This window comes from Taeniopygia guttata, chromosome 2, assembly GCF_048771995.1.
Source record: "Taeniopygia guttata chromosome 2, bTaeGut7.mat, whole genome shotgun sequence".
Taxonomy (NCBI): Eukaryota; Metazoa; Chordata; class Aves; order Passeriformes; family Estrildidae; genus Taeniopygia; species Taeniopygia guttata.
Genome location: NC_133026.1, coordinates 102,120,706 through 102,133,378, shown reverse-complemented (window position 1 = coordinate 102,133,378; position 12,673 = coordinate 102,120,706). Strand labels below are relative to the sequence as shown.

The following is a 12,673-nucleotide window of genomic DNA, read 5'->3' as shown; positions in this document are numbered from 1 at the left end:
AAGAAAAATTCCACTCTGAAGGCTGCCAGGCTAGCTTTGGAATGGCATTGCTTTCCCTCTCCATTTTCTTTTCCTTTTGATCATTCTCTTCCTGTCCTGGCCATCATAAGCAGAGCTATCCTGGTTTCACTTGTGCTGAAAAACCTCAGTCTCAAGATGGGCCTGCTGTAAGAGCCTTCCCAATTTTTTGGGTTAAGAAACTCCTCCCCCTTTTCTCCACACTTTATCTTTCTGATTAAAACTTAAGAGTCTTATTTCATTGAGGTCACCTGAATCTATATGGGTTGCACAGGTCATGCATATTTTTTTTCATTACCCCTCTGTACTCTAGTGGTTTCCTGCCAGAAAGTACTTGCAGGGGAAAGTTGGCAGTGCATTACTTTAAAACATGGAAAGCTCATGTTATTACTGAACATTTACACCAATCTAAATCCTCTCTGATCAATCTGCCATCATACACTTTTTACTTACTTTCTTACTTATTGTTCCTTCTTTTACACAGCCAAATTTTACGTTTATCTGACATTTTTAAACAAGTTGACAGAGGAAATGCAACTCTAGGTCACAGCTTTTGGTCGGGTATTTTACATTTTTATCCAGGAAATCTGAATTTAGCTGTTACAATTCCACCTCACAGTTTAACTACTTTGGCTTTAAGAATGCAGAATAACTATCCTGTGTTTCTGCTTTCTGAAGCATTCAGCTGGAGCGAGCTGTTGTAGTTGTGGTGCCTCCAGTCTGCAGCAGCACTCCAGCTGAACTAGGCTAGCCAAGAGGAAATAACTTGAAAGAATTCATAACTAGGATCTGTTTGGCTGATAAATAAAATGTTTTGTTTCTAGTTTCTTTTAAGCTCTCTTTCCAAAAGCAGCCTTCTTGCAGTTCTCTAAGTATGATTTTAAATGTGTCAAGCTTGAATCCTATTGTGTTACTCTTAACACCCTTGTGCCTCTGTGCATGGGCCAGGGGTAGAGCTGGCTGTAATCTGTGGCCCAAATCCCTTTCTTCTTCATAGGTGTTACCTGGATCAAGCTCCAGCAATAAAAGGGAGCAGTAAAGACCTGCAGCAGAACAGAGCTGCTCTAAGGCCTCTTCCAACTCAGCATATTCTGTGAGTCTGTGATCAGATCCCAGGACCTTACAGACACATCAAGAGGGGGAGCCAGACAAAGGGTTCTCAAAATGTGGGGAAGGAAAAAAAGAGGGGAATTTCTCATAGGGTTTCTGCAGCCATTCTACAAGATTTGCCCCTTACAAACAGTCAGATATTGACTTGTAGAGACCTGTGAAGATTTATTGATGCATGTTCTGAAAATTTAATAATATACTTACTATAATACACTACTAATAATACACTTACTTTTAAGATGCCTTTTTTATATCTGCTGGTCTTGTCAATTGGTAAACACAAGCATTTTCTTTAAAGTACTTTAAGTACTTTAAGTACTTTAAAGTAGGTAAGTAAAGTAAATAACCTAGTAAGTTATTACTTAATTTAAGTGCAAGGAATTTTACTTTTTATCTCTTTCCACCCTCCAAAATGTGGGATTTTTAACCCAAATGACCTCTGTGCATGCCTAACAATAGCTGAATGCCACAGTTTAGAGAAGCCCTGTGTAAGCATTTGTTTTGGCAAAGTTGGTTGCCTGATCAGTCTGCAGGGAGTAGATTCAGTCCAGGTAATGAATACAGCAGTTCCCTGGGAGGGAAAGCAAGAAAGTAAAGATTTTGCATTGGGGAAAAAATTTATAAATTTTTAAATTTATAGCAATACTGTGTGTGGGAGCTTTTTTCTCAATGGGTAGGAGTACATTCAGAGAGAGAGAGAGAATCTTGGCAAGGATTTTGGCTGCTGTGCTGGACTGACTAACCTCACCAACTCACACTGAATATTACTATCTGTCATTTGCAGCAGTCTGCATGTTGCTGTTGACTCTGTATCACACACTCATACCCAGCGCACTTATCCAGGATTCACAAACACTGCAGGCTTGCTCTCAACTTTAGTAAATCAAACGCAGACAGTATCTTTGGCCCAATCCAGAAGGAGGCCATTAATACACTGTTGTGATCAATGATGTAATAACCTCATTTCCTTTATCTAATCCAGATAAAGGGAGATAGATTACACAAACAACCTCAGGAAAAATTTAGAGCTGCTAGAGAAAGCAGGCAGGATATTTGTTTTAAAACCAAGATTTTAAGATTCTTTTTTGGCAAAAATTTTATGTCCTCCTGAAGGCTCACGCTGCCAAAAGCCCATGAACTGCTGCATTTTATTAGCTCTGTTGATTATCATAGCACTGGAAAGCTCAAAGGAACACTCTTACTGTTTCTGTCACCCTGGAACGTTTGGGTGGTTTCTCCCTTACCTCTGTTTCTCATAAAACACAAGCTGCTAAAACAGCTTTGTTTTTCCTTCTGTAATTCTTCACCAGTATAACTCATTTAACTGAAATTTCCTGTAGTGCTTGTTAAGCAAGGGAATCCAAAGCCATCTCAAGATAATAAAAGTTCAAAACTTCACTCTGCATCCAAGGAATGGTGTGCAATTATTTGTGAGTCAAAACTCCAGCCTAAAGAATAGAACCATAAAATGCAAAATCATTAAGTGTGTTGGGAACTACCAGAAAGCTGCACATTAAAACTACCAACTGTATTAGAATTAGAAATGCTAGTGCTTTTCTAATGAAAGAGACTCATTTGGTTAGATGGTAAAGTTAACTGGATCATTATTTTTGATCTCTAGAAGAAAGTTTACAGCAATGGGATTGGATAATGATTTTGCTGAAAGCAAGGAAAAGACACTTATAAATTATTCTCCAAAGTTGCACTTGTATAATCCACTACAGTACAATCCATGGGGTTTGCATAAAGATGTAAAAAGGCTTAGTTTTGTCCTATTATTTTTCTGCTCCAAAGCAGTTACCAGTGGATTTACACAAAGAACTTCTGCTGCAGGCAACTTCAGTGACTTTGTCGAAGGAAAAAAGGGAAGTTGGCTTATTTGCCTCACCAAGCATAAACTGTTAAATAGCAGCCAGAGCACAAACTTGCAACACTATTTTTTAAAATATGATCATATCTGCATCAGATATCATCTGAACAGGACACTAATTTGAAGAAAAGTCACAGGTTCAGTGCCAAAGGGTGTCAGCAGGTATAAAGAGAGATACTCTGTTCTGCTACATACGGTGAGTTGTCTGCAGATATGTCTGATGAAAACAGCTAGACAGACAGATTTATGTTTTTGAATATTACTCATCTGAGAGAACCTATATTTGCAGACATCTGAAAAACCTTTAGTAGACCCCTTAATGTGCTCATTATGTTAATCTCTTTTGCAGACCTCTGAAGTCTATGTTCACTTAAATGAAGCAAGAAAAATTTGACTACTAAAAATCAAAATAATTTATAGATTCCACAGTCAGCCATCTGCAAAACCCTTAGAAGGCATGAAGAATCATTGGTTCTAGAAACTTAACAGCAAATAAATATTATTTTAAGCATCATAGCAATAAATACTGTTTCTAGCAACAAAGGTTTAGACAATGGAGCTTTTCCCTTTTTTTTCTCTTTTTAAGCAGTTTTTCCTTCCTGTGTTGAAGAATATTATTGAATTATCAAAATGACAACACTTCCTAGCTCTGTAAGTAATTATGCATTTTAATATTGGTTGTATCTTTTTTCTTTGAGGAAGAATTTAGATTAACAGATGATTTAGGGGGGGAAAAAAAGTCTATCCTTGGATTGCTGCTACTTACTCTACTGATGGTGTTCTTATTCTTCTTAAATTACTCTATCCTTTATTCTAAAGCAAGAATAACCCTGGAAGGAATTAAGTAGGATTAGGATTAGCCTGTTGAGACAAATATTGAGAATATAAATAATTACTCAGTCTCTAATGTGTTTGTGAATTTTGTGGTTGTCTTTCAGTTTTGTCAACCATGCAACCCCACCTAACAAAGCAGAGTTTGCTGGTTGTTTCCCCAACAGCGAGTGCCAGGACCTGACTTTCCCACCACTCATACATGAGACCAGGAGATAATTCAGCTGTTCAACAGCCACTCCAACCTCGTACAGGCGTAGCCATGTCCCAGATCTCTTTCAGCATAATAGTACTTCATAAGAGAACTTTGAAATTTTGTTGGCCCCATGGTTTTGGCCCACATTTACTATCTTGTCTGCATGGCATGTCAAATTAGGATCCACAGGATATCATCACATCACATCCAGAACAGTTTTGCCAAATTTCAGGACATAAATAGTATCACTGCCTCTTTTCCCTTCCGTAGGTTTAAGGGGGAAAATGCAACTATGGTCCAGATGTAGTGAATCATCTGGATGGTTATATCTGAGTTTTAGAGAGATTTGGAGGCTTGAAGTACATTGTTGTGTTGAAAATAAAACCCATCCTGAGAGGTATGAGTCAGGAAAAAAGTAAGTTATGTAAATCATTATTAATACATTCCTTGAAAATAACTAGAAAATGTCAATAATAAACATATCTATACTTGTAATTTATTAAAAATGGTAGAATGAAAACTTTCAAAGCTACTTCATTCCAGTTAATGAGTACAGCCACCTTAAGAAAACACTTTTTTAAAAAAAATATATATATATTCTTGGCTTCTAATAATGGACAGAGCTGAAGGCTTGATGCCACTGCTCTCTGAAATTATTCAGAAATTCTATCTAAAGATATGTTATTTTCTCAGTTTTTTGGCATTATCTGAATTATTAGTGTCATATTGAGAATAAAGTTGTTGTCATAAATAAATCCTGAATGTTTTTCTTACATACTATGAACATACTTGCATAGTATGTGCTAGAATTTTTTCTAGGATAACTAAAACACCAGGTTGGATTCCTCTACATGTGAACACTAAATACAACTTCCTTTATTTCTTAAGTCTATAATTACACAAAACACTACACACTCTATGTGGTTACATAGAAAAGCTTGTTCTGGAAATTTGCATTTATTACAAATAAAGATTTATACTGTCATTACTTATTCACAGAGATAAGACTGTTACAGGGATCTCATCTATCTGGCAATATCATTTCATGAGATTAAGTATTTGTGTTGCAGAGGTGTATCAGCAGCAATTACTAAAAGGGATGCTTTAACCAGAAGTTTGCAAAGCCAGAAGAAACATAAGCTGCATCAGCTTTAGAAATAAACATTTTGTTAAGTTTTTATTTGTATTGTACATGAATATATGGTATTTGTTTTTCCACACTCTACTAGCATTCTGTCTAATTACAGAATGGTTTGGGTTGAAAAGGACCTTAAAGATCATCTAGTTCCAACCCTGTGCCATGGACACCTTCCACTAGACCAGGTTGCTCAGAGCCCCATTCAGCTTGGCTTGGTCGAGTTAAGAAATATAAAGAACAAGGTTTATTGATTTTTAACATCTTTTTAGTTATCACAGGGGCAGTGCTGACAACATCAGGACCGTGCTGTCATACGTACATTTTGTGTTTGCTTGGATTAGAGGTTTCTTATTCTACCTTTCTGAATTCTGGAGTGGGAAATTTATGGAGGAGCCTGTTCAAAGAGCAAGACTCCTTGATGGAGAAGCTGGCATATGCTTTCACTAGGAAATCTTCCAAATTTCTTTTCAATCTTCATTCATACAATTTAGCATGCTATTGCTGCACTCTTTAGAGATGGGGTATTCTTTATACTTCTCAGCTTTCTCACACCAGCAAAGTCCATCAACACAAATGTTCACATTGCGACTTTTATATAAAATAGAAGGGAGTTATACAAAAACTGTTGAATTGTAAAATGGAACAAAGTTAGTATACATTATAAAAAAAATCCCCAACAAAAAAAAGACCACCAAAAACCACCTAGAATTTTACCAGTAGTTGTAACACATTTGGTTTTGTTTGACAGTTCAGCAAGGTCCACTCCTTATTTTCATCCTCTGTATGTCTCTCTTTTAATTTTAATGACCCCTTACTTAGTCCAGTTCTACTCACAGACAGATGAGGATTTGTTTTTAGAGTGAAAGGGGTTTATTTTTAAGGTTCTCAAACTGTAACAGGCATTCTATGAACAATTTTTTTTCTTGATACCTGATGATTAGTATGCAAAAAAGGATAATTGTGTACAAATTAAGATAAATACCATAGCAATGAAAAAGATTCAGTAATTTGTAATGGATTTGGCAATGTTGCACATTTAAATTAATAGTCTGGACAGTAGAGAAAGATGTTTTTCAAATTAAGCCTGTATGGGATCTAAGCAAGTTAGAAGACAAAATACGAGTTGAATATGTTATTATTACAATTTTCAATAAGGAAATCACATTGCAAGAGGTCTCTAGTTACACAAAGAGACACAGAAAAGAATTAAAGGTAAAAAAGGCCCTGTGGCTCACATGGCACACAAACTGAACAGAGGTAAACTGTGTTATATTCTCAAAAGAAAAACAGGAATGGGGAAGACCAAACTAGGATCTAGAAAATATATTATTCTCTACAAGACTTAAGAATGTATGCTTTCTCTTGCTTCTATAAGAGAGAAGTCTTAGATTAAATACCACAACAAAGGGATGAACTAGGTGATCAAAATTCCTTTTAGATCTGTTCCTACTGCTATTGGTACTTTTTGAACATAGGAACTATTTTGTGTCCTACTGCAAAATCTGTCTGGCCAATGTAAGAAAACTGACAAATCATACCATGCTTTCTGAAGTCTGTCTGTGCTATACTAAATGTGGCAAAATAGTTTTACATGTAGCACATGTCATGTTCAATAAGCCCTTGAGAATCAGGAGGCAGGCACTTAGTAATCAGATTTGTCAGTGGCAGTGCTCTGTCACTTTTATGAACTGTTCAAAAACTAAATTTGGATCAGCCAGTAGAGACTAAGCTCAGATTTCTCTAAACACATCATTTATTTGTATCAAAGATAGTTAATTTTATAGATGTTCACCTAAACTCACTTACCTGATTAAAGATGTGCCAATGCACTTTTTATCATTCTAAATGAGTTGATGAGAATTTAGTTCCCACCATGCTTACACAGCCTTGGCAATATCGGTGATTTTGGTCTCCTGAATAATTCTGTGCCTAAGGGTCATGGCAGTGCTGGTGCTTGCAGTGATTTTCATAGCAGGGACTGCATTCTTTTATTGCCTTATCTGTGCCTTGCAGAACTGCAATTTTACCTTTTCTGCTTCCATCAGCAGCTGCCTGAGAATTCTCAGATATATCACCTATTGCTTGTACTTTTATCTCCACTTAAGCTCTCATTGCTCAAAATATGTCTCTAAAAGATAAGACTATGGTAGACTGATTTGTTAGACTGATTTTTAACTTCTTGCTTTTCTCATTCTTATTGAAAATGTGTCTCAATGCTTCCATCTGTCTATATAGTTCCTAATGCATGTTGTACCTTCTTTGTTATAACTTCATTGTGTGCAAACTTCAAGTTCTGCCTGATTGCTTTTTAGTGTATTTTAGGTCTAACAATAATAACAATAATACCAAGTGAACTTTTTAAAATAGAAAATACTTAATATATGAAACAAACAAGAATTTTTTTCATATTCTGTGTCTTTTTCAATGAAAATCTCACACTATGCTTAGATTTACTGAAGAGAATTCTCTCTCTGGAAGTTACATACTGCCACAGGAAATCTGAGATAATTTTTTTACTCATAAGTATTATTATAATCTGTGTGCATCACTCAGACTCATCTTTGCAAATGCAATCAGCAGCTAAGATGCAGACTCTCCTTTCTTCTCATTCATAAAGCTCTTTGTTCTCACCTTTTATCACAATTTGCCTTTATTCTGATGATTGGAGGTTTTTTGTTGGGTTTTTTTTTTTTTTTTGGTTGGAAAAGATTACTGGAATAAATTACATGTTAGAATTTAGAAAATAACAAAATATGTAAAATAAAATCTCTGCACAATGAACATGGTTTTTTGGCACTTACAGAAAATTCAGTTTTAACTGTCTTACAAGAATAGAAGGTTAACAGCTAAAGAGTAGGAATGCAACTGCATTTCCTGTTTAGAAAGTGATACTACCAAAAATGTATATTTGAGTAGCTACATGTAATCTTAATGCTTTTACACCTGGAACATGTTATAAATTTCATTTTCAGTTTCTGTATTTTTTCCACAGTAAAAAGATAATTTTCACAGAATCCCATTGCATTGTACTTTTGTAATCATTTTAAATCACATTGTTCTGCAATTATTATTTTGTAATTCACTCTGAATCACAACTGCACTGTTTCTTCAGCATTAATTGTAAGAATGAATGTCTGAAAAATTTTATCTTTTTCCCATCTGAAAAAATGCAGATGTATTGTGGCTCATTTCCTGATCCATCCAAAGCAAATTTTGTCAATTTAGCAATATTTGTTTCGGGTGGGAAAATTTGCCATTTTGGGTGTACTTTTCTCATCACTGACTTGGAGAAATGGACAACATGGAAACTGGCTTAAAATTGACATGTTGATTTAAAGTGACAGAATAAGATAGCATAAATCCTAACATGTTCCACTTGGAAAACACAGGCAGCATTGGATAGATTTTGTTTTCAAATTATGGTTTCCTATTTCTGCTGATTCCATGGGCTTGAGTTAAAGTTAAACAAGTTTCCTTTTAACAGCACTCCACTGAGTGTAATCACACTCTGTAAACAAACCTGGCTTAATCTTTTCTCCCTTTGCGAAGGAGAAAATGAAACAACCTTGAAGAAACAACTTTGGCAAAAAGACTGCTATTTTTCAACTCACTGTAAATATGTTCTCTATTGGAAGAATTGCACGATTACCTAATACATCATTAATAGTGTTGTGTTTCATTATAAACATACACATAATATGTTTCAGGACTTCTTTACTTCTTCCCTAATGCGAGACAGATCATATTTTTAATATACACCCCTATTCAGCACTGGTCTGAGTGTCTGTGTAGCTTCAGCTCCAAAATTTAACATGTTAGCATGTTTTTTCTCACTGAATATTCCTTTGCTGAAAAGAAGGTAGCTATCCCAAGTGATTTATTGTTTAATGCCATAAATATCACATAGACCCTTTATTTATGTTACTATTTGATTTTTATCTGTATTTTAAACAATTTTAAAAGCCCTATTCTAAACATAAGTGGTCTTATAACTGAAGGTGTACTTGTTTCAAGGACTGAAGCCCCAGAAATTGTGTTTATGATGCATAAATAGGCATGCTCTACAGAAAATATGCAATCCTGCTTCCATGACCATATGGATCCTCTATGTGTGTCCATCCTCCCCAGGTTGGAAAGGAGTAGGGTCTCACCTTGCCCAAATTCTGCCACCCAAACATTCAGGCAGGGATGAACCCCAGAAACATAAGTCCCAGATGTGCTTATGTTAAAGATAAAATTTAAACCAAATCCCATCAAACGGCTGCAAGGAAACATGAACTAAATATGTTGGGTGGCCAGAAACAGCTGCAATCAACATAAAGTTTAGTGTCAAGAATTACATTCTTTTTAGCTCCAGAGCTGGAAACAGAGCAATTTGCAGCTGTAGAATTTTTCTTCTTCCTTTAGCTCTATTTGGCTCCATTTGGCTGGGTCAGACTCCATCACAGCTCGTGAAAAAGTATTTTGAAATATATCCAACATTGTTTTACTGAAGGAGGATCAGTCATTTCCTCACTGAAGAGGTGAAATATTTACCTGATTAAACTATTATGTTGTGTGCACTGTAATTAGCTACATGAATGCAATGACTTTAAAAGTACCAGATCAGCTTGACTAAGCTAATTAAAAGAATATAGAGATTTGACCTATGAAAATCAGGAGAATATTTTCCCCTGTACCTCTAGGTAGTGTACTAAGAAAGATAATTGCCTAAAAGGTTCAAATAAGACTTAAATTTGAACATGTCAAAAAAAATTCTGAATGTATGAAAATCTAAATCCAGGATAGAAACTTACTAGAAACACTGAGGAACCAGATTAGTTAGAATTTGTTATGGGCAACAATCCCTTTATTACTGGAAACCAGATATTTCTTGTAAAATTTTATTGCCATTAGAATATCAGTGCTGTTCATATGGCCATCACTTTCTGAAACGTATGAAGCTTTCTGTTTGTGCTTGTGTTGGAAGGAAATTAGTTGATACTCCACCTGTTTTCCAATGCATTTCAAAAACTACATCCTAAATTCCATATTTTAATTCTGTGGAGAGGAACATTGACAACCAATTTCCAAAATGACCGAAACTGTAAACACAGAAAAACAGGGAAAGGAAATAGAAACTCTCTGATTTGTAATCTAATGAAGAATGAAATTTAGCTGAAATGTTCTGCAGACAACACCCGGTTATCAAAGAAGCTGAGTATTCAACTGAGTTATATGGGCAAAAAGCTTTTGCTAATCCATTCTCAAGTTGTGATCTCTGGAAATTTTTCATCCTGGTAGTTTAAAATTAATGCACAACAATATATTTTAGTCTCAGTATCAGACTAGCACTTTTTTAGTTAAGAATCTCTACTTTTTTATAGAAATATTGTAGCTTGTAAAATCTTATTAAAGCTACCTTTCTGTTACCACTTCAGTGATGGAAAGGTGATGAATTTTGTCTAATTTTCCTTAAAAAAAGACTCCAAATCTAAACTATTTTTTATGTGTAGATTTTACATGGACTAGCATTATATTGTGTATAGAATTTTTACGAGAGTGAAAAGGCATCTACGTGATGGACAGCAATGTAGCTATTATTCAAAGCATCTCTGTGGGCAATTCCTAGCACATGCTTTTCTTCCTGACACAGTTGTTTTCTAACAGCTGTGATCACTGGCTTGATTATCTTGTTTGTTATCCATGTGTGAAGGATACATCAAAAAGAAGTGATTTTGTGAACAAATCTACTTCCCAAAGTGCCTCTGGCTCCTCCTGCAAGTTTGCAGAAAAATCAGAGCTTTTTCAGTTGAACATCTGTCTGCAAGAAAACTTTTGAAAACACCCTGCCACATCAGATGGCTTTCTTCGTAATAATGCCACTGCTGTTCCACAAATGATTACACTCATTTTCTTCTCAGGACTCAGCCTCCCTTTTAAATGTTGTTAGAATATCCAGTGCTTGATCAAATTTAAAGCAGGACAGCTTAGGATCACCACTTATTAATGCATCAGCAAATTCCTTTCAGGAATGTGCTGTTTTCAGCATATTGTACTCTGGGATCAATTGGTTCCTGTAAATGAGGTCATGAATCACTTAATCAGGATACAGTCCTGGAAAACAGTACAGTGGTTTGGAAATCTCAACATTCTGTGTTTTTCATGTGCCTGGATTTGCTAATGCCATACTCAAATTTAATTGATACAGATACAGTTCTAAGATTCCACATGACAGTATGCTTTTTTACAGCAGCCATAAGTACTTGTAATTGCTCTAAGGTGGTAAAGAGAGGCACCAACCAGAGTGACACACACACACACACACACACACACACACACACACACACACACACACACACACACACAGAGAGAGAGAGATAGAAATTAGTTCTGGGGTTCTGGAAATTGAAATACCTACCCTGTATGAAGTAACAGCTTATTTTATAGGCTTATTTAACATTTTTTCTCAAAAAAATCAATCATGTCTGTAAACACATAGTTGTTTTTCTACCTTCTCATCCTTTATCAACAAGTGATTCCTCTGTTTTGATCTTTGTAGCTATCAAAAGTTAGAACAAACACAGCATTGGGCTAAACCTGATCCTTTTGTCCAGACAACAGATCCAGTAAAAATAAAATCAAAAAGGGTTAAGCATTTATATTGGATTTAACAGAGTTATGCCTTGGTTTGGCAGTAAAATGTAGGACATCTCCTTCCTGCTCTACTTCCCTAATTCCACATTTGCATGTTGAATTCAATGACAAAATTACTATGAACTTCAGATGTCCTGTAACGAAAATAAACTGTCACATTCAAAACACTTTGGGAATTATAACTGAAGGATTAAATTAAGCAACAGAAAAATAGCAAAGTGTTGGGACTTAAATGCTCCATTCACACTGATCTAAGGAACAGAAAATGTCATCTTCAGAATTTATTTCCCTGTAAGACTTTGTCATGCAAAGTTCTTATGATTGTTTTCATGACAGAGAGAGTATGAATCCTTCATTTTTTAACCAAAAATAATCAAAATCCCCTATGACTGTTCTGAATCCATTTTGTTAAAGAAAACCAGCTGAGACTACTATATGAGAATGTGCATGATAGTGCTGTGTCCCCTAGTCAGACTGAAAGGACTAAGTTCTTCATTTATGCTGCTTATAGTAGATTATGTGTACATCTCCAAACCTCAGCAGATTCATTCAGTGTGGATTTGTAAATAAGAAGTGTCTCCTAATAAAAAAAAAATACTCCCTCACCTACATTCTTTGTATGCCAGATTTCCTTTGGAGTAGGCTACTAGAAGTCTTCTTGGTGTTTTTTTGGCTTTATGTTCTGCTAAAGCAATTCCCTGAATGCTATTGTGCTCACTCCAGCGTGCTTGCTCAAGTGTGAATAGATCTTCAGTTTAGCTCTCTGTTCCTGAGATAGGAGACACCACATTCCTATGAGAAATGTCCTTATCAATCTTCTGTACTTGACATTATCTACACAAGGGGCAATAGAGCCCTAAAATACCTTGTGCCT

At 35.6% G+C, this 12,673-nt stretch overlaps 1 long non-coding RNA gene across 9 annotated transcripts in view; it reads left to right on the top strand.

The window, feature by feature from the left end:
• The window catches only part of LOC115493849 (uncharacterized), a 106,250-nt gene that overhangs the window by 76,763 nt on the left and 16,814 nt on the right, over nucleotides 1-12,673 (top strand). For 3 of the 9 annotated variants that reach the window (XR_012054086.1, XR_012054083.1, XR_012054084.1), the window contains 2 exons: nucleotides 1,016-1,111; nucleotides 3,588-3,649. The exons of 2 other annotated variants lie outside the window; for them this stretch is intronic. This is a non-coding gene — a long non-coding RNA (uncharacterized lncRNA). Of the gene's footprint in view, nucleotides 1-1,015; nucleotides 1,112-3,584; nucleotides 3,650-12,673 lie in introns of all 9 variants that reach the window. 4 more of the 9 variants (XR_012054085.1, XR_012054087.1, XR_012054088.1 and 1 more) reach the window with 2 other exon arrangements.